Here is a 20246-nt window from a genome sequence, read left to right on the forward strand (position 1 = left end):
CTTTAAAAGCATCATCTTTTAGGATTTGAAATAGCCCAACTGGCATTCCATCACCTCCATTAGCTTTGTTTGTAGTGATGCTTCCTAAGGCCCACTTGACTTCATACTCCAAGATGTCTGGCTCTAGGTGAGTGATCATACCATATTGGTTATCTGGGTCATTAAGATCTTTTTTGTATAGTTCTTCTCTGTATTCTTGCCACCTCTTCTTAATATCTTCTGCTTCTGGTGTAGTAAGCCAATCAGAGAGATGAAAACAAAGGTGACTACATATAATATATGCTATCACTAAGAGTTAGAAGTGATTTTTTTCTGTTTATTAATTTATCTATTTTTGGCTTCATCAGGTCTTAGTTGCAGCCTGTGGGCTCTGCATTTCCCCATGTGGGCTTCTCTCTAGTTGTGGCCCGAAGGCTCTAGAACACACAGGCTCAGTAGTTGTGGTGCTTTGTAGCTCCATGGCATGTGGGATCTAGAAGTGATTTATACTACAGGATATCAAATCTAAATCAGACAATGTAATACTTGAGCAAGAATAGACAAATAGACTTGGAATATATGAAAAAAACTGCAAAGCAATGAGATTCTGGTATGACAAAAAACCTTTTTAATAAATGTAAATATAGGAGAGATTCCAGAAATGAACTCACACATTCATAGTCCCTTGATTAATGAGAAAGATAATGCTGCAGTGCAGTGGGAAAGGATGGTCTTTTCAATAAATGATGCTGAGTTAATTGGATATTCATATAGGAAAAATGAAATGTTGACCTTTCTCTCATATATGTAATAAAAAAACAAACAAACGAGTGGTGCATGGAGCTAAATGTGGAAGTTAAAACAAGCTAAAGGACACATACACAGAATCATTAACTGAAAAGAAAAGTACTAGTTAACCAGACTGTATTAAAATTAAGAAATATGAAAAGTGAAAATACTTGCCACAGAATGAAAGATTTTTGCAGTGCATCAGTCCATCATGTCTCAAAGTGTCAGACACGACTGAGTGCCTGAACAACAACTTACTGACTCAGGAGAGGTATAAAATAATTAAGAAACTCCTACAAAATAATAGGAAAAAGCAAGTAACCTAATAGAAAAATGAGCAAAGGACTTTAACTAGTACTTGATAAAAGAGGATCTATAAATGGCCAATAAACACATGAGGAGATGCTAAATCTTACTAGACACTAAGAACAGCAAACTGAACCCTCAATGACATACCACTACACATCCACCAGGATGGCTAACATTTTAGAACCCACACAATACTGTGAGCCCAAAGAAAGCCAGCACCAAACAGCCTGGGGTGGAGGGGGTGGGGAGCTTCCATTCACTCTTCCTCCCTGAGCCTCCACATTCTCCAAGCAGCAGTCAGATTATACTTTACGAATTGCTTGTCACTGTCTCAGTTCCTGCACAGGTTTCCCACTCTACGGAGGAGGATGAATTCCAGACTTCATAAAGTCCTTCCCACATACTTCTCAAGTCTTCATCTCTCTCTCCTCCTCCCTCATTTAGCCCCAGCTTTCCTGACCCTCTTAGGATTGATTCATGGCTTTTATATTTGGTGATTTCTTTTCTAAGCACATCTTTTCATGGCTATTCCCTTTCTTTTAGGATTCAGATCTCAGATTTCCTCTGAGAAGCATTTGCTTATTGTGAAATATAAAGTAGCTTTCTCCCACCAGTCCTGGTCATTGTTACCATAGCACCAGACTGACATATGTATTTGCTGTTGAATGTCTGGATCTTCTCTCTAGAACATAAGCTCTAAGCTATCTTTTTCATGGTTGTATCCCCAGGTCCAAGAACAATGCCTGTCACATAGTATATGCTTAAATGTATTACTTGCTTTTGGAATGGTAATTGGAAACTCTCCATATTCCCCTGGTTGATTTCGGCTTTGTTACTTATTTATTTTTTCCCAGTGATACTCTTCAGCCAGCCAGAAGGATTTGATTTAAGTGAGGGGATATTAAGAGGTATGTGTGGCAGGAAACCAGAGCTCAAGGTGGTCATCGGGAAAATGGAGAGGAGATATGCTTGTTCCAGAGAGAAATAGTTTTGTTTTTTGTTTTTTGTTTGTTTGTTTTTTTTTTCTTGGGAAAGAAAGAAGTGTGTTTAGAGTGGATTTTGGAGACCTCTGCTGTCTGAGGTGCCATCTAACCCTCTCTCCCTTCTCAGAAACCATCAGTAAAGTCTGCATGACTTGTGAAGCACTAGTAGGTTTTGGGAGAAAGGAGGATTGTTCACCATGTTCTGGTTCGGGGTTCGTACACCAGGCAAACTAGAGAGTCTCAGCATTGTGAAAACAGGCTTTGACCCATGGCATGAAATATAGATGCTGAAAACCTGGAAGACTGATCGAAGATGCCACATTCACATCTTCTCATCACGTGATGGAGAACTTCTTTCTCCTAGTGTGTGTGCAGCAAATCCAGGAAAGGATTCTGATCAGCTTCCCTTAGGTTATGTGCCCATCTCTGAGTTAATCACTGTGTTGTGGGAAATGGATCATAGACTGGACCCAAGGACTATGAGGTAGAATCTGTTAACAGAAGGCAGGACTCATAAAAGGTGCTGGGCAATCAAACCATAGATTCCATAGTCTCCCAGAGTTCTCTTTGATGGGTCAGAAGATCTAGCAAACAGTATTAATAAGACAGAGGACCAAGCAGTATCTTATCAATGGCCTTCTAAAATTCTTGGAATTCTCAGAATTAACCTTAAGGCATAATTGCAAATTGGGGATGAATTTGCACATTATGTAGTTGTAAAGGATCAGGACAAAGAGGATGCTGAGCAGAGCTAGAAGACCTGGGTTTAGATCGGTGTTTTATACTCTGTGACCTTGTGTGAGTTTTATATCTTGGGACCTGAGCCCCTTCAGTTGTGAAGGATATTTGCATGGATGAAGAAATGTGAGTTATAAAAAAAGATTATGCAGATACAATGTATGAAGTTTTTACCCAATCACCAAGGCTTAACCTTTCTGAGGCATAGCCTTTCAGTGTCTCTAGGATCATGGAACTGCAACTCCCAAGGTTAAGTTTAGATGCTAAGTGTAGATCTAGACACAGAAAACTGGTTAGTTGGGAATCTTGGGATCCAGAATGTAAAATAAAGGTGAGTTCCCTCCTTGCTACCGGGAAAGAGATGGGTTAGCAGAGCAATGGAACTACCAAAAGTCAGGATGGGGGCAGCTTCCCTAAACCCTAGGTTGCCTAGGATCTTCTGTAAGCAGTCAGGTAGTTCCTGCCCTGACACTGAAGAAACTCTCATAATGATTCTTAAACCCTTTCTGTCCCCATTTCTTGTTTGTAGGGCTTGGTTCTCTGGAAGTTTAAAGAGAACTATTGATTATATAGGATCTTATTTTATGATTACAGTGTTGCTATCACTTTTCAATACGATTACAAATCTTCAAGAATAAAAATATAACTACCATTCATTCAATAAAACTAAATTAGAAACAGCATGTGTAGACGAGAATCAGAATTCCAGAGTTAAGTGTCAGTTTACTGCTAAACACCTGTTTGACCAAGGCAAGTTACTTATTCTTTCTGTGCCCCAATTTTTTCCTCTATAAAATGGGGAGAATTATAATATCTAGTTCACAGGGTTACTTCAAGAGACAAAAGTTTTTTTAATAGTGTGTAGTAAACCCTGGATACATGCTATTAATAGCTATTAACACAGCAGCACTAATGATGTGACAGGTACTATGCTATATTTATATCATCTGAATTGTTGTTAAATTGCTGAATCATGTCTGACTCTTTTTCATCCCCTTGTACTATAGCCCACCAGGCTCCTCTGTCCATGGGATTCTTCAGGCAAGAACACTGGAGTATTTTATAGATGACATATCTGAGAGGTAGAGCTCTCTGCCCAAGGTGATACATACATCTAGAATACGATGGATCAAAGGTTGGAATCCTTGTTATCTGTTGAGAGCTCCCATTTTCAGTGACATCTTATGGTTACCTGCTTGCCTGTGGAGTTCCTGCCTTCAGTGCTGGGCACTCAGATGCTCCCTTACAGAGCCAGGTGTCTGGAGCAGATTGATCCTCCTGCAGTCTCCAGGTTTGATTTTAGCCCTAGCACAAGCCTGTGGTTTTTCCCAGGGCTAACTCACATAGTGGTTTCACAATACAGTCCTGAGTGCAGAGGTTGTGTTGATCCATTTTTCTTCCTCCTCGTCATTTAAGGTCAGGATTGGATACAGCTTGTGAAATATATATTTTTCACAGCCTTTTTCTGTTCACTGAACTTTCCAATTAGTGTCCACTTAAATGGATGCCAGGGAGAATTTCTTACAAGCCATGGTGTCATGTTGAATTGTGGTGATTATGAAGGCTACAGTGACAGGAGAGACATAAGGGTTTTTTTTTCTCTCCTCATATAGCTTGATTAAAAACTGGCTATGAAAAATAACCGTTAAGAATTCCCTGATAGAAAAGGACATTAAGCCTTTTTTTCTTTTTTGCCATGTTGTTGTTAAAAGCCCTTCTAATTTAAATGTTCCATTTCCCTGAGTTTTGTTTTAAAGATTATAGTTGTATATAGCACCCTCGGGGTAATGTTTTATTGATTATCAAATGTCTCCAGTGCATTTCTGCTCTCTGTCTATTTAGGTAAAGAACAAAATAGTGTGGGTTTTCTATCTTTCATTCCAAATGTCATTTGCTGTGAGCTATTTTCTTGTACTTAGTTGCTTTCTTTTCCTTTTGTTTATCTTATTTTGCATGCACTTTCACATTTTTTTTTTACAAAATTGGTTATAATGTGAGATTATGCTGTGTTCTGAGGGTGAATTTGTACATTAGAAGTGATATTTTATTTTGTGACAGAAAGATTAGGGTATTTTTTACCTCTTTTATTCTCCTTCAAAAAAATAAAAAAGAAATGCCCCAGTCAATGAATAATTTAAGTCCTTGAATTCTGAAGAACATATTTGAGTATTTCATGGTATAGGCATCTTTCTTTTATGTTTCCTTCCCCAAGGCAGGAGAGGTACCAGGTATTACAATATGAACTCAATCAGTCATGTCCTTTCCCCAGGCTCTGTGGTATGAGAGTCTCACCTCTAAGAGGATTTAATTCTTGGACAGGAAGGGAATTCAAGGAAGCTGCTGTCACCCTTATTTAATCTCCATTGCATTTTATATAAGTCTAGGAGTTTGGACTTACAGCTTCTCTTGCACTAAAATTAAAAGGGTAGGTTTTCCTATGAAAATACAGATGTCTCTGGAGTTCATTCAAGGATGGCTGGGTTGAGATCAGGGCAGGTAGAACAGGCTCTCTGGGTAGTTCCCTGGCAACCCTACTAATGGCTCAGTGGTAAGCATGAAGGGAATGGGATGTTTCTAACTGTTTTGGTTCTGTTTTTGGCTCAGTTTTCTCCAAATCTATTGTGGCACTTCTGGCTATTTCAGTTTTTTAAAAAACAGCAAGTGAATATTGAAGAAAAGTGATGATTTTGCTTATGAACAATTTGCAGCATATTGGTAGCAGAGGATAATTTATGCTGAATTGTATCTGCTCCCAAATTTCAGGGCCATTTCAGAGTGTGGTAAGTCATTCAGTTCAGCTCAGTTCAGTTCAGTCACTCAGTCGTGTCCGACTCTTTGCGACCCCATGAATCGCAGCACTCCAGGCCTCCCTGTCCATCACCAACTCCTGGAGTCCACACAAACCCATGTCCATCGAGCCAGTGATGCCATCCAGCCATCTCATCCTCTGTCATCCCCTTCTCCTGCCCTCAATCTTTCCCAGCATCAGGGTCTTTTCAAATGAGTCATCTCTTCACATCAGGTGGCCAAAGTATTGGAGTTTCAGCTTCAACATCAGTCCTTCCAATGCACACCCAGGACTGATCTCCTTTAGGATGGACTAGTTGGATCTCCTTGCAGTCCAAGGGACTCTCAAGAGTCTTCTCCAACACTATAGTTGAAAAACATCGATTCTTTGGCACTCAGCTTTCCTTATAGTCCAACTCTTACATCCATATATGACCACTGGAAAAACCATAGCCTTGACTAGACAGACCTTTGTTAGCAAAATAATGTCTCTTCTTTTGAATATGCTATCTAGGTTGGTCATAACTTTCCTTCCAAGGAATAAGTGTCTTTTAATTTCATGGCTGCAATCACCTCTGCAGTGATTTTGGAGCCCAGAAAAATAAAGTCAGCCAGTGTTTCCCCATCTATCTGCCATGAAGTGATGCCATGATCTTAGTTTTCTGAATGTTGAGCTTTAAGCCAAGTTTTCATTCTCCACTTTCACTTTCACCAAGACGCTCTTTAGTTCTTCTTCACTTTCTGCCATAAGGGTGGGGTCATCTGCATATCTGAGGTTATTGATATTTCTCCCTGCAATCTTGATTCCAGCTGGTGCTTCCTCCAGCCCAGGGTTTCTCATGATGTATTCTCCATATAAGCTAAATTATCAGGGTGACAATATACAGCCTTGATGTACTCCTTTACCTATTTGGAACCAGTCTGTTGTTCCATGTCCAGTTCTAACTGCTGCGACTCTAACTGTATGCAAGTCACTAGCATAGCTAATTTGCCTTTTAGAAATGAATTGGGCTTCTTTGTAAGTTGGTTGTTTGAAATTCAGGAAGATCATAATCTAGACAAAGCATTATTAAGAATACAAATATAATTCCTAGGCTAGCCCACTAACATCTATTGAACTTACAATGCAATTGTGTGATATAATTGTATTGATGAAACCAATACCCATTTGGAAATGTGTTTGGGGTTTCAGTTACCTCTACAGTGGCCCTGGTTTTAGTACCTAGTGTATTTTCCTCCACCCCGCTACCTCCATCACTTTCAGCTTACCACATAGAGACATTTACTTCTCCATCTCATGCCTCAGAACGCCTTCATTTAGTCTTTCTCTGTTCTTTCACAGGTTCAGTGTGCCATCTTTCTATCAAGTCAAAGCCCTGATTTTTGCTAGCCTCTCTACTTAAAATTGCCTCCTTCATTCTCATCTCGACTGACTCCCCTTTGTCCCTCACTGTGTGTGTCACCTCTGCAAGGGTTCCTCCTTCTCACATTTCAGTTTGTCTTAAGCCTGCCCGTATTCAAACTGCCCAGGATTTCTGAGACTATAGGGAGCCCAAAGAAGAGAAGATGGCCAATGAAACTTCTGTCCTCACATAGAAAGGCAAATGCTGCTCCCACTGGCTCTTGCTGGTACTTGTCTCTGATGAGCACTGGCCCTCGAGGGATGTGAGAAGATGCTCTTCTACTCTCCTGACAATGATGGTGAGATTCCTCCAGGGACCTCCATGTGTCTTTGAAGAAGACAACACCACCAGCACCAGTGCTAAGCTTAGTCACAGCCAAGCCATATTCTCAGCTCCCAGGGTTTCAGATCTTAGTGCTCAGCCTTTCAGTTTGCATGGATAGTTTCCCCCCAAAGAAACAGGAGGCTGCACAAACACTGGGTCCTGACTGATTCTGTCTTCCACCCCACAGATCCAGGCCATCCTTTTTCTTCTTTTCCAGAGATTCATATCTAACAGTTGAGCTATATATTAGTTTCCCAAGGCTGCTAAAATAAATAAGCACAAAATGAGTGGCTTAAAAGAGAAATGTTGCACAGTTGTGAAAGATGGACGTCTGAACCCCTGTTAGGGCCCTGGAGAAGAATCCTCCCTTGCCTTTGGTGGCTTCTGGTTGTTGCTAGCAGTCCTCAGCATACCTTGGCTTATAGATGCTTTATTCATCCCTGTCTCCATCTACACATTGCTTTCTGCCCTGTGTGTCTGTGTCCAAATTTCCTTCTTATGAAAATGCTAGTAATTTGGATTTTAGGACATAACTTAATCCATTATGACCTCATTTAAACTTGATTACATCTGCAATAAGCTTATTTCCACATAAGGTCACATTTGCAGGTTTTTAGCGGACATGAATCTGGGGAAACACTACTCAACTCAATAAAAACAGTTTTCTCTTGAATGTTCAAAATCCAGACAATCTTAGGATATCTCTCTCTTCCCTCACAAAATGGGGATAGCTTCCAACACTCCTAAAGAAGGATATTACTAATAGTTATTAGGTGACTCATTCTCAAAAAAAGATTCCCCAACAGAGCTGGGAGGTAGAAAAGTAAGTAGAGTGCAAAATTTAGGAGGTATTCATTCTCCGTGTCTTCTTCTTCTTTTTTTTTTAAATTTTATTTTTACTTTATTATACTTTACAATACTGTATTGGTTTTGCCATACATTGACATGAATCCACCACGGATGTATATGAACTCCCAATCCTGAATCCCCCTCCCACCTCCCACCCCATATCATCTCTCTGGATCATCCCTGTGCACCAGCCCCAAGCATCCTGTATCCTGTATCGAACACAGACTGGCACTTCGTTTCTTACATGATAGTATACATGTTTCATTCTCCGTGTCTTTCAAGTATGGGGTTATACTCATATGACCCTGAGAGCGGGTGCCTCCTTAAATTTTGGGTATCTGTCTCTCTTCTTGCCTCACCCAAGTTTCAACCCTGTGCCCAAGACAATACAAGGATTGTACCCATGAAAATGGCAGAGGCGATGAGCAACATTCCTGGCATCTCTGTCAACAGAAAGAAAAAAAAAATCTATATTTTCTTCTATGGCACTGTACGCTGAGAAATAACCAATGGTGGAGTAGTTCCTCAGCACTGAGTTAAGATCTCTTTATCTCATTCATTTCTCATACATCTAAGCAAGTATTAATGTTGTTCCCATTCTATAGATGCAGAAAGAGACAACTGCAATCCTCTTCCATCTCATGACACTTTGACTGCCACAGTTCCTGCCACAGCAGATGTTCGATAAATGTTTGAACCAGAAAGCCTGGAATTTTTTTTTCCCCTTGGGCATATTTTAAATTTTCTCCATGACAGTGTAATACAGGACTTCCTGAGTACACAGCAGGCGATGAGTTCTGCTGTAACTTCATCCACACTCTCATGACTCAGAGTGACTTGTTGCTGAAACTCATGTGCATATTCCCTCCTGATTTCTAGTTGCTGCCTTTTGTGTCATCACAGATTTCTTTTAGGAGTTAAAGTTCACTTCAAAGTCAGAGAGAAGCCAAAACCTTTTCCAGGTGCAATGATGAGCCTTCAGAGATGTTGGCAATCAAGGCTGGCTGATGCTGGAGGATCTCCTGTGGAGGCGTGGCTCACTCGCAGGGACAGGGGCACTGGCAGCAGCAGTCCTGGGAGGTGCCCCTTGGTGTGAGCCCTCAGAAGGCCTGGAATTTTTTGAAGAGATTATTTGTTAGTCAGAATGGTTAGTTTGTATACTTGTTCACGCAGGCTGCTATAAATGTCCACTCAGACTGGGTGACTTAAATAGCAAGAAATGCCCTTTCTCCTAGTTTGGAAGCTGGAAGTCCAAGATCAAAGTGCTGGTCAGTCAGTTCAGTTTCTGGTGAGAGCTCTCTTCCTGGTTTCTCTCCCTGTCCTCCTATGGCCTTTCCTGGGTGCCCGCACAGAGAGAGAACAAGGTATCTCTTCTTATAAGGACACTACTACTGTTGTGTCAGGTCCCCAACTTTAAAATCTTATTTAACTTCAGTTACTTCTTTACTTCAAATTCAGCAACACTGGGGGATAGAGCTTCCACATGTGAGTTTTGGAGGCAACGCAAACATTGAGTTTATAATACTATATGTCAGGTACTGTGACAGATAATGGCCGGCAGAGATGAACTAGACATCACCCTGTCCTTAAGAGCTTAGGGCCCAGTGCAGCAGGTGGAAGAAAGAAGAAAGAACTGTTAGAGCCACCTGTGGAGCTTCTCCCAAATGAACAGATAGTCTCTCTAGGAACCCTTAAATTTTTCACTCTACAATTAGATAACCCCTGAAAAGTACTTCATTTTCTTAGCCCTGACTGATCTTAGTGCCCAAACCATAAAATATGCTGTTTTGCAAAACTCCCTCCTTGCCCAATAATTGAGCTGTGCCTAAGGGTCATGTAGCAACTTCAAATGTTGCTATTTCCTTAATAAAAATAAAGAGAGATTTTAGAACATCCTCCCTCTGAAATCCCTCGGCATTAATTAGACTTAATTGTATAAAGCAGTTTGATGATTAATTTAAAAAACTAATAAATTATTAATGTTCTAATGAATAATACTTAATATATTCTAATGACTCACATTTATAAAGTATTCATTTTTTAAATACCATCTCTATAATTTATTACAGAATCTAATGAAAAAAATGCTACTTATAAGAAATTCCACCCTTGGATCATGGTTAATTGTAGTCTATATCCCTAGTTCACTTTTGCTGCAAAAGGACTGGTAACTGTATTATATTGAACAAATCACAGAGAGAGAGAGAGGAAGTAGAACATATTTCACATGTTGGAGAATCTTTCTCTTCAGATCGAGGAAGATTTGGGGGTGGGGACAGTCTTCTTTAGTTACCACTTAGCTTCCAAAAATCACAAACTATTCCGTAGACTGTAAGTTTTCTACAGCACAGTGCATCAGTAGCTAACGCATTGCCTGGCCCAGAAGAGATAACAAATAGTGTCGCATGAACAACTAAACAGATTGCAGATCTACTACCTGACCCTCTTATTTCTCTATCCTGATATTTCTCCAGTATTGTTGGCTATGAAATTGGCTGCTCTCCCATAAGGAAAAGTAGGAGACTTTAGAAAAGTATCTTAAATATAATTCTTTTTATCATATGGGGAGATCTAAAATGTGTGTTAATAAATACATAATATGCATGCTATAACTTAGATTGAAAATTAAATTTCTTCATGTAGAGTTAATCTTTTATTACATTATAGACTGCTCATGTGTTCACAGTAAAGTTCTAGAATGCTATCCTAGCATGCCTTCCCACAAAAATAACTTCCCCCCTAACTACTGGGCAGAAATGAAACTTTCTGGCAGAAAACGGCACACAAGAGAAAAGCAAGACTTTTTCCTTTGTGGGGGAAGGGGAGGGCATAGAGGGTAACTGGTTTAGATTTTAATATAGTACAATTTGTGAAGAATAAACAACTTTATTTCTTTCCAAAATGTGCTTTCATTACTTGGCAAATTCAACATATATTTAATCAGATCATTAAATATTTCGTATAAGGCATTCGAAAGATAATAATGTCCTTAAGGAATTTTCCCCAGGCAGTAAGTATTTGCAGGCAAACACATGTAGTTGCATCATACTTTTTAATAATGGGATAGAATTTTCCTTCTCCCACTCCCAAGACTAGAAATATTTTAAAGAAGGCCACAAGATGGACTTTCCTTTAGACATAACAACTACGGATAAGAAGACAGGCCAGAAACTAGAAAGGCAAAATTGTTTTGCCAATCAGTGCTGTTTCAATTCCAGCCTAAGTTGTTTGATACATAAAGTGCCTCAGTTACTGCGGGTGATTGATGGGGGTTGTTCTTCAAGTGCTAAACCGTAAAACTATTTTATATAGCTGAAAGATATGGTAATTTTTTCCCACTGATTTGGGAAAAAAAAAAGCTAGTTTAAAAAAATAAACTCTGAACTTGCAGAGTTATTTCTGTGGAAATGAAGAAAACAACTTAGGATATTAAGTATTAAAAAATTCACACCCCGAATCTCGAAGCAATTGTAAAAATGTATTCATATTCCTAGGTGGTGCATTTTTCTTTCTTTCTCCTTTTTTTTTTTTTTTTCCCTCTCTATAATGAGATACACTGAGTTTATTTGGGTTAAGTAAGACTCTCCACTTTCAAATGTATGCTGGAAGGAAGCTCATCTTCTATGTTAATGTTAAAAAAGCAAGCAAAAGCAATTCTGTATTTTGAGAACGCTCTCAGCCACCACTGTGACCGGTTTAAAGAAGAAGAGGAGGATGAAGGCAATGATTTGACTGGGGGTTGCCCTAGCTTGCTGGGGAAGCAGACACAACCATTACTCCTTTGTCAAACGTCCTGTTCGTTGTTCCCTGACCTTCTGCTCATTCCCAGGGTGGAATCGGAACTCAGGAAAGCACTTGAACTATCTCAGTATCTAGTATCGTGTAAGTTGACTCATTGGAAAAGACTTTGATGCTGGGAGGGATTGGGGGCAGGAGGAGAAGGGGACAACAGAGGATGAGATGGCTGGATGGCATCACTGACTTGATGGACATGAATCTGAGTGAACTCCGGGAGTTGGTGATGGACAGGGAGGCCTGGCATGCTGCAATTCATGGGGTCGCAAAGAGTCGGACACGACTGCACGACTGAACTGAACTGAAAGGAAACAACCCTGAATATTCATTGGAAGGACTGATGCTGAAGCTGAAGCTCCAATACTTTGGCCACCTGATGTGAAGAACTGACTCATTGGAAAAGACCTTGATGCTGGAAAAGATTATAGGGCAGAAGGAAAAGGGGGCAGCAGAGGACAAGATGGTGGATGGCATCACTGACTCAATGGACATGTGTTTGAGCAAACTTTTGGAGATAGTGAAGGATAGGGAGACCTGGCATGCTGCAGTCCATAGGATCACAAAACAGCCTTATAAGAGCGCTGCCCTTAAAGATTAACTTTAGAGGAAACGTTGAAGGGTTTTTAGTGTTGAAATCTCCTGTGACCATGCAAACATTTCAGGAACACTTTATAAGTCTTTTTTTTTTTTTTTTTCTTTTGATCCTAGACTCTGGGTAGGGCCAAAACAACAAAGAAGGTTTTCTCTCACTTCTTATTAGCATGTATTGAGTGTCTGTAATGAACGAGGTGTAGTGTGGTATGTTAGAAACTGAGATTACTAAGACTTGATCTCTAATTGTCCAAGGAAGGGAGGGGCAGAAAATCATCTGTGATGTGTGTAAAGCAGGAAAAAGACCCTAGGGAGAGTTGGGGCTTGAGAAAGTGAAGGATGCTTGCCAACCCTTCAGATTCATTTGTTCACCAATATTGTGCTGGCCAAACCAACCAGTCAGTGACATGATTTTTGATCCCATTTGCAACCTTTGGCAGAGGGGCATGGGCTGAATGGTCAGGCAGCCAACTTCAATAAAATGTGGTATGTGTTATAGTAAATGTAAGCATAATAAGATGAACTTCTGGGGAAGCAGGGAAGACACAATGGTTAGTTCTTCCTGGGGATATTGCCTGTGATCGCAGAAGAAAATGACATATGAATTTTGTTTCTGTTTTGAAACTAATATTTATTGTGGCTGATAGTGTTGACCCTAGGCACACATTATCACAGTTGATTAAAAGGAGGTTATTTGAGTGGTGGGAAGAAAGCCTGGATAAAAGGTGGGAGTTTTCAAGGTGTGGAGAGTGACAGTCTTGAAGGCATGTTGCCAAAGTCTTTAATGTCATTTGACGCAGCACTTGGAGAAGGCAATGGCACTCCACTCCAGCACGCTTGCCTGGAAAATCCCATGGACGGAGGAGCCTGGAAGGCTGCAGGCCATGGGGTCGCTGTGAGTTGGGCACGACTGAGCGCTTCACTTTCACTTTCATGCATTGGAGAAGGAAATGGCAACCCACTCCAGTGTTCTTGCCTGGAGAATCCCAGGGATGGGGGAGCCTGATGGGCTGCTGTCTGTGGGGTCGCACTGAGTCAGACACGACTGGAGCGACTTAGCAGGAGCAGAGGCAGCTCTTGGTCACTCAGCAGTCTCGGGATGTTACATGGGGACAGAGACTGAGAAATGCAAAATGTATTCAGAGAAACCATGTATCCAGTGAAAAGTTAAACTGCTGTTAACGATAAGCAGTGGTCTCTCTCATATCCAGAAAATGATATTAGGGAAATCAGGATTTCACTGAAGTTCAAGCATTTGTAGAAAAGAGTAAGGGTATAAAGAAATTTTAGCATTTTATAAATAAAAGACAAAAAAGTACAGTTATATTATCCCAAATTATAAGAATTTGTGTTCCCTATCCACTGTACTGTAAAGCTTCCTATTATTCCCAGGAGTTTTCCCTAAATATCTCCGAGGGTCCCCAGGAGTATAAAAATGTTAATGAACCATTTCTTACTATCTCTCATGATTTTCCTACTAGGGAAGCAGAAACTGATGCTCTCCTTGAGGATGAACACCATGATGACCACTCTTTCTGGTCCTCCACTGCTACCATCAGTGGATCCAGACATCTACCATCGACAGCTCTGTATTCATTCCTTCCATGGATGCCAGTTAATTTATTCCAGCAGCAATAGCTTCACAGGTGGTAAAGTCTCTTTCAGTTCAGAGCCCCTCACTCTGCCATGGCCCATGAAATACACTCATATTACCAAAATTAATTGTGCTAGTAGTAATTGAATTTTCAGTGGTGTATGTGGGGGGAACTAGGACTCTCACCTCACCCATAGCTTTGATAAACACACATACTTATGCTTCCACACTCCTTCTGTCTTCTATGTTAAGTTCCCCGCTAGGCTTCCTGTTGCTCTTAGTTAGAATCTGCAGGTGGTGCAGTGGTAAGGAATCTGCCTTCTAGTGCAAGAGATGCGAGTTTGATCCCTGGTTGGAAAGATCCCCTGGAGTAGGAAATGGCAACCCAATCCACTATTCTTGCCTGGAAAATCCCATGGACAGAGAAGCCTGGTGGGCTACAGTCCACGGGATGGCAAAGAAGTGGACACGACTGAGCACAAACACACAGAGAGTGTGCCTTGGGCCCTGCCCTTATCCGCTCAATGGCTTACCTGAATGTCTTTGATTGTCAATGGAACGGGGTCATGGACTCATGGATTCAGCCCCCCTTTTCTCATAAGCCTTACTTGTTCTTCATTCATTTGTTTTCACAAATAGTTACAAAGAACGTGGCAAGTTGCTAACCTGGCAGCACCCAACTATGAAGTGAATGCATGTGAGTCTATCGGGAAAGACTCAGGCACCTTGTTCTGCTAATACTCTATTCCTCCTCCCTTCTCCCTATCCACAACACAAGTGGGTAGGTTCCAAAGTCCACTATTTTACCAAGTGTGGGTGTAGTAATGAAATCACTTAAATCTTTATGGGTGAGTGGAACCTGAGCCTGGAGTGTGGTCTGTGCCCTATGACACTAGCGGGAGAAAGAGAAGAGAGTAAGGGACTTGGAAAGAACAGTCAGCAGGAAGTGGTGTGGCCTGGGAAGGAAGGGTCTGTGACCAGGATGATGAGATGTGATGGATACAGAAAACAGACTGGAGAAGTATCCCTGTCGGGTGGTGATTATCCATCATAAGAGAAGTGGACAGCATTCACGAATGCACGCAGGATCACCTGAAAGAAGAGGATAAGACTGACAGCAAAACTGGGAGGGCTCCTGAGTGATTTCCTTCCTGGTTTTCCCCAAGGTCAGTAATAATATATGAACATTTGGAAACTATTTCCATTAGTATTTTTAATGATTATAATTCATAATTAGCTACATTGGAAAATAAGTTTTAAAGAAGTGGCAGTTTCCCTGTGGTTTTTAAAAAACTATGCTGTTAATCAGCTATGTTTGACTATATTAGCTGTATTCTGAAGGGGTGTTAGAAACTTATCCCACACCCAAGTATTTTCTTCTGTAAATGTACATTGTGTTTGTCTTAGGTCTTTAGAATTTTAACTTTTTGGTAAGGGTTGATTAGCAAAGAAATTAATTACATCAGATTCTGTAATAAAGGGATTGAATATGATTTCATTACTGCACCCACACTTGGTAAAATAGTGGACTTTGGAACCTACCCACTTGTGTTGTGGATAGGGAGAAGGGAGGAGGAATAGAGTATTAGCAGAACAAGGTGCCCCAAAACATAACTGCAAACAACTCTTAAGATCACTACCACTCACGGGAGAGTTTCTCATCAGGTCTGCAGACCACAGCAACAGAGAATCCAATATTTTCTTACATGGTATGTCTTGGTCCAGGCAGGTGGAGAAGGGAAGAGCTGGCTCTAAGAAGGGAACTAGGGATGCAAACATCAGAACCACAGTCCCTGAGAATGGCTGCTAAGAGCAAGGCATGAGCCACGCCTTGAAGGATACCAAAAGAGATTCAGTGCATAACATAAAGTGAAAAGAATCTTGATAATTACCGCTGAATGATAAGGTCAGGGCTTGAAAGAACCGTGAACTCAACTCATCTGAAAAGCTCTCCATCAATTTTAGAGGACTCATCATCAAGTACAGGGGAACTAGAGTGCATTCCAGATCCTAAGCCTTGGGGGATTCCACTGTGCAGGACTACAGTCACTGCTACTTGACTACTAGATACCCTCAGACTGAAGACAGAGAACACACTCTTTTGTATCTCTTCTCTCACTACATGCTTGTACACCTGTAATGAAAAAAAAAAAAGATGAATTAGTATAGTAATAAATAATATTTGAATGGAAGACTATACTAAATGTTTAAGATACATTGCCTCATTTAATTCTTAAATCCTAAAATCATTTGAGAGCTTCCCAGGTGGCACTAGTGGTAAAGTATCTGCCTGCAATGTAGGAGACATGGGTTCGACCCCTGGGTTGGGAAGATATTCTAGAGTAGGAAATGGCAACCCACTCCAGTATTCCTGCCTGAAAAATCCCCGGACAGAGGGGCCCAGTGAGCTACAGTCCGTGGGGTTGCCAAGAGTTGTATATGACTGAGCACATACACACACAAAACCATTAGGAAACTGAAATATAAGAACTGAGATTTCAGTCTTCTTGAAGGCTTTTAGCACTTGAGATTTCTATATATATAAATACCCTGTGCACCCCCTGAAAAATAGGGAAACCGGTTTCTTACTCTACCCCCCTCACAATCATGCAATTAAAAAGTTGCTTGACATTTGACACTTTTGAGAGTTTCTTTCATGTTGATTTTAACTCATTAATAATTATTAAGAGGAATTTCTCTTGTATGGCTATGATTTTGGACATCTCCAGTGGGGAATGTTTGTGAGGGGGTAATACAGCATCATAAATGACTATATAGCCATCTGCTTCTAATATTAATAGATCTTGGTTTAAATCTAGTTTTTCATCATATCAGGTTTGTATCCTCAGGAAAGATTTATCTTCTCTAAGTCATATTTTCTTCATTGTAAAATGGGGATAGTAAATTGATACTTTGAGTATTAAACAAGATCAGGTATATAAGAAGACATGGTTGCTGCTTTATACAGCTCTGAGTCTAGTGGAAGTGGATATACAGCAAACCAACAAAACTGAAGCAGAAATGAAAGCCACCCATTTAAAATATATCAACAAATTACAATGGTTTGTTGAAAAAATAATGATTTGATTTGATATGGAAAGGTGGCAAGGAATATAATTCTAATTGTTTTCCTATATTGTCTCAAATACAATGGCAATTCTTTGAAGGATTTTAAGAAAAAAAGTATCATGTAATTTTCACTTTGAATTGATTATTTTGGCTACTGTGTGGAAGATGGAGGAGGGAGGAGGGCAAAAACAGGCAAAAGCAGGGAGGCCAGGTAAGTAATTTGAATGAAAAGAGAGATGTAAGTGAATTCAAGTAATATTTTGGAGGTTGGATTGATCGGATTTCATAATGGACTAGATACAGGAGTTAAGGATGGGTGGTAAGATGTTAAGGATAGCTCTTAGATTTCTGGCTATTGCAGCTGAGGTTGGAAAGTCTAGATGGAGCAGATTTGGTATGGGAGGAGGGTGATCAAGAGTTCAGTTTTGGAGCTATTTAATTTTAGGAACATTTGAGATATTGAAGCGTGTGTATGGAATAGGCAGTATACTATCATTTCTGAGGTCTGTACTGAACATATACATTCAGAAAGCACCAGAATTGTATATATGGTTTCAAAGCCAAGAGAAAGGATGTGAGAAGGAGTGTGTAGGGAAGTAGGTGGAAAAATGAGCCTAAAGATAATCCAATATTAGAAAGTTCAGTTCAGTCACTGAGTTGTGTCTGACTCTTTGCAACCCCATGGATTGCAGCACACTAGGCCTCCCTGTCCATCACCAACTCCCAGAGTTTACTCAAGCTCATGTCCATAGAGTCGGTGATGCCATCCAACCATCTCATCCTCTGTTGTCCCCTTCTCCTCCCTCCTTCAACCTATCCCAGTATCAGGGTCTTTTCAAATGAGTCAGTTCTTTGCATCAGGTGGCCAAAGTATTGGAGTTTCAGCTTCAACATCAGTCCTTCCAATGTATATTCAGGACTGATTTCCTTTAGAATGGACTGGTTGGATCTCCTTGCTCTCCAGGGGACTCTCAAGAGTCTTCTCCAACACCACAGTTCAAAAACATCAATTCTTTGTTGCTCAGCCTTCTTTATAGTCCAACTATCACATCCATACATGACTACTGGAAAAACCATAGCCTTGACTAGACAGACCTTTGTTGGCAAAGCAATGTCTCGCTCTTTCATATGCTGTCTAGGTTGGTCATAACTTTCCTTCCAAGGAGTAAGCGTCTTTTAATTTCATGGCTGCAGTCATCATCTGCAGTGATTTTGGAGCCCTAAAATATAAAGTCAGCCACTGTTTCCACTGTTTCCCATCTATTTCCCATGAAGTGATGGGACCAGATGCCATGATCTTCGTTTTCTGAATACTGAGCTTTAAGCCAACTTTTTCCCTCTCCTCTTTCAATTTCATCAAGAGGCTCTTTAGTTCTTCTTCACTTTCTGCCATAAGGGTGGTGTCATCTGCATATCTGAGGTTATTGATATTTCTCCCAGCAATCTTGATTCCAGCTTGTGCTTCCTCCAGCCCAGCATTTCTCATGATGTACTCTGCATAGAAGTTAAATAAGCAGGGTGACAACATACAGCCTTGACGTACTCCTTTTCCTGTTTGGAACCAGTCTGTTGTTCCATGTCCAGTTCTAACTGTTGCTTCCTGACCTGCATACAGATTTCTCAGGAGGCAGGTCAGGTGATCTGGTAGGTGGAAAAATGGACCTAAAGATAATCCAATATTAGAAAATAGAGGAACTATTTTTTTTAAGTTGTGAGTGACAAAAATAGAAAGAAAATGAGGATTTATTATCTGTATGGTGCAATTTTATACTTCAATAGAAAGTTTAATTTTCTACTCTTTCTTACCTGTTGTATCTTATTTGTCTAATAAGGTGAACATTTCTGCATCGAGATTATGATTCTTCTTCTGCTGGTGCTTTATATTGTAACAGTCCAATAAATTTTTTTTATTGATTTAAGAAAAGAGATAATAAAATAAAGATTCTAACTTACATCAGAACACTGAAAGTCATCTTACCTTTCATATCAAGTCCTTATATTCTTTTAATAGACTATTATGAGGATTTTACCCAATCTCTTTATAAGAGAGAAGGAAATTTTTCATAGCAAAACCATTTTCTTCCTTGTCTGCTTAAATCAGATATCTTATTTGTTAGTAGATTAAGGCCATTCAATTGCAATAAAGACTCTAAATCATAGGTTGACAAAATAGGCAAGTATCTGATTATGTTACTGGACCTATTGAATGGCTAATCAAAACTGTACTCTTTACTTGATTACATTTAAGAGTGGTAACACTTCAGGTTTGTATCAGTTAATCATGAAATCAAAAAATGTATTAAAATACTTCGTAGCCTTTATACCACCTGCCCACTAGTACAGTAATTACTGAAAGGCAAAAATATGAGTAAGGAGGAGGATTATTTCTAAGAGGATTTTAGTTTTAATACTTAGTTAAGTTATGGCCAAATGATTGTTGAGCTAGAGATCTACAGGAAAAAATGACAAGAGGTTTAGTAGAAGATAACCACTGAGGTTTAAAAGTAAGAAATAGAGGTGACTGTGTTTATCACTTGACTGCAGTGATGCTTGTCCCCTGGTTTTTCACTTATTTTACTTGGGGAACTGGACATTCATGGAATGAGCCTTTTGACCAAAAACAGACAAAACAGACAAGCAAACAAAAAACAAATCCCATTCTTTGGATAACATGTGTTGTATTGCTCTGTGCTACTTTATGTAAACAAAGCGTGTATGTGTATTTTCCTTTGATTTATAACATTATAGAAAAAGCGTTGTTGTTCATTCCCTAAGTCGTGCCCAACTCTTTGTGACCCCATGGACTGCAGCACGCTAGGCTTCCTGGTCCTTCACTATCTCCTGGAGTTTGCTCAAACTCATGTCCATTGACTTTGTGATGCCATCCAACCATCTCATCCTCTGTTGTCCCCTTCTCCTCCTATCATCAATCTGTCCCAGTATCAGGGTCTTTTCAAATGAGTCAGCTTCACATCAGGTGGCCAAAGTATTGGAGCTTTAGCTTCAGCCTCAGTTCTCCCAATGAATATTCAGGGT

The sequence above is a fragment of the Ovis aries genome, chromosome 2 (genome assembly GCF_016772045.2).
Source record: "Ovis aries strain OAR_USU_Benz2616 breed Rambouillet chromosome 2, ARS-UI_Ramb_v3.0, whole genome shotgun sequence".
NCBI classification, from domain to species: Eukaryota; Metazoa; Chordata; class Mammalia; order Artiodactyla; family Bovidae; genus Ovis; species Ovis aries.